This window comes from Enhydra lutris, unplaced genomic scaffold, assembly GCF_002288905.1.
Source record: "Enhydra lutris kenyoni isolate GAN:26980312 unplaced genomic scaffold, ASM228890v2 scaffoldscaffold12, whole genome shotgun sequence".
In the NCBI taxonomy this organism is placed as follows: Eukaryota; Metazoa; Chordata; class Mammalia; order Carnivora; family Mustelidae; genus Enhydra; species Enhydra lutris.
This window is the reverse complement of record NW_019154096.1, coordinates 22,967,536-22,970,270: the sequence shown is the minus strand read 5'-3', so window position 1 is coordinate 22,970,270 and position 2,735 is coordinate 22,967,536. Positions and strand designations below refer to the sequence as shown.

Sequence of the window (2,735 nt, the reverse complement as noted above, 5' to 3'; positions counted from 1 at the left end):
GAGGGAGAAGCAGACTCCCCATGGAGCTGGGAGTCCGATGCGGGACTCGATCCCGGGACTCCGGGACCATGACCTGAGCCGAAGGCAGTCGTCCAACCAACTGAGCCACCCAGGCGTCCCTCTTTTTTTTTTTTTTTTAAGATTTATTTATTTACTTTAGAGAGGGAGAGAGAGAGCACACTCAATTAGGAGGGGCAGAGGGAGAGGGAATCCCTGAGCATGGAGCCTGAGCTGGGACTCAGTCCCAGGATCCTGAGCCAGAAGCAGATGTTTCACCAACTGAGCCACCCAGGCACCCCTCAGACATTTTTCTTTTAGTTTTTAGAATTTTAATTACTGTGTCTCATAGTGTTTTTTTCTTTTTTTTTTTTTAAATCACGTTTGAAGTTTTCTCAGCTTATTGAATCTGTGTATTTAGTATCTCTTGCCAAGCTTGGGACGTTTTCAGCCATGATTGCTTCTAGTACTGTTTCAGCTCTTTCCTCTTTTTTTCTTTTTTTCTAGGACTTTGAAGACAGAAATGTTTGATCTTTTGATTATTCCACAGATCTGTCAGGCTCTGTTCATGTATTTTTCTTCAGGCTATTTTCTTTCTGTTATTCAGCCTGTATGATTTCTTTTTTTCTGTGTCTCAGTTCACTGCATCTTTGCCCTGTCCTTTGCTGTGAGTATATTCCATGATTTTAAAGTTTCGGTTATTACGTTTTCAGTTCTAAAATTTCCATTTGCTTTTTCTTTTGTGCTCTATTTCTTTGTTGAGACTTTCTACTTTTTATTTGATTCAAGTATGTTCGTAGTTCCTCAATGAAACATTTTTATCATGGCTGCTTTAAAATCTTTGTCATACACTATTGATCTTGGGGTCATGAGTTTGGGTGCCACATAGGGTGTAAAGTTTACTAAAAAAAATAAAAATAAACTTAAAAAAATAAAATCTTTGTCATACAATTCTAACATCTCTGATATCCTTGTGGTTGGCATCTTTTGAGTACCTTTTTTTCATCCAGTACGCTATTTTCCTGGGTATGTTTTTTTTTTTTTTAATGTATTTTTTAAAACATTTTATTTATTTATTTATTTGACAGAGAGAGAGAGAGAGAGAGAGAGCACAAGCAAGGGAAGAGGGAGAGGCAGGCTCCCCACTAAGCATGGAGCTTGATCCGAGGATCCTGGAATCATGACCTGAGCCGAAGGCAGATGCTTAACTGACTGAACCCCCTAGGCTCCCCTTGTTTTTGTTTTTTTATGTAACTCTTTCTTCCTTTCTTTCTTCCTCTCTCTTTCTTTCTTTCTTTTTTTAAGATTTTGTTTATTTATTTGAGAGAGAGAGAGCCCAAGCAGAGGAGAGGGGTAGAGGGAGAAGCAGGCTCCCTTCTGAGCAGGGAGCCTGATGTGGGACTTGATCCAGGACCCTGGGATCATGATCTGATGACACAGAGGCTTAACCAACTGAGCCACCCAGGTGCCCCATTTTTTTTTTTTTTTTTTTTTTTTAAGTAGGCTCCGTGTCCAGTGTGGGGCTTGAATTCAGAACCCTGAGATCAAGACGTGAAGGGAGATCTAGAGTTGGACACTACCGACTGAGCCACCCATGTGCCCCTGGCTATGTATATTTTATGACGAACCTGAACATTTTGCATTATGTTATTTATTTAAGACTTCTGTTTTAGCTAGCTTTCTCTGATTCTACTCTGATAGGGCAAGAGAGTACGTCACTTCATTACTGCCAGGTGGGAGTTGAAGTGAGGTTCCCATTTGGCCTCTTAACGTAAAGCAATAGGGGCTCCTCATTACTGATGGATAGGGGTAGAAGTCTGGGTTCCCCACATGGTCTCCACTGACATTGTGAGGTGGGGCCTTATTATCATTCAGCAAAGATTAAAGTCCTGGCTGCCTCCTTGCAGGGCTCTGTTACTGCCCCAGTAGGACATTGAAGTTCCTTTGCCTGCATCAGTGGGGCATAAGACTACAGTGTTTTTTGTGGCCTTTGGTTAGAGTAGAGTGGCTATTGTATACAAGTTTTCTGTCTGCTAGGCTTTCTCTTTTCCTTTGGCTTTTTTTGAGTTTTTGTTTGTTTGTTTGTTTGTTTTTTGTCTGTGCCCATCAGCACAGACAAATTCCTGGGTTAAATTCTTCAGCTCCAAAGTTGAGATAGATAAGGGCCAAAGAAAACCCAGGAAACAAACTACTGTTCCTCAGGTCCCAAGGTCCCTAGATGGTCTACCTTTTCTCCACTTTTCAGAGTCCTTATGTTTGTTTTATATATAATGTTTAGAGTTTTTAGTTGTACTTTGTGCGAGGAGTGAGGAAAAGCACTCCAGTTTACCAGAAGTGAAGTCCTGTTGATATTTAAAAAAAATTATTGGAGGTGCCTGGCTGGCTTAGTCTGTTAAGCGGCTGCTTTTGGCTCGGGTCATGATCCTCAGGTTTTGAGATTGAGCCCTGCATTGGGCTCCACCCTTATCCCCTGTACTCTCTCTTGCTCTCTCAAGGAAATAAAATCTTTAAAAAAAAAATTTAAAAAATTATTGTGACTCTTGATCTCAGGGTCATGGGTTTGAGCCCCACACTGGGTGTAGAGATTACTTAAATAAATAAAAAGTTAAAAAAATAATTAACTTACTACCTCTTGAGTGTTTCAGATTTCCATTTGGAAATATCAAAATTTGAGCAATGTTAGAGTGTCCAGAAAATTTACTTGATCTTCCTTCCTTCCTTCCTTCCTTCCTCCCTCC

General features: G+C 40.5%; 1 protein-coding gene across 1 annotated transcript in view; it reads left to right on the top strand.

The window, feature by feature from the left end:
- Positions 1 to 2,735, top strand: part of LOC111144952 (DNA replication helicase/nuclease 2) — a 52,804-nt gene that overhangs the window by 41,593 nt on the left and 8,476 nt on the right. The gene's annotated exons all lie outside the window — the stretch shown is intronic.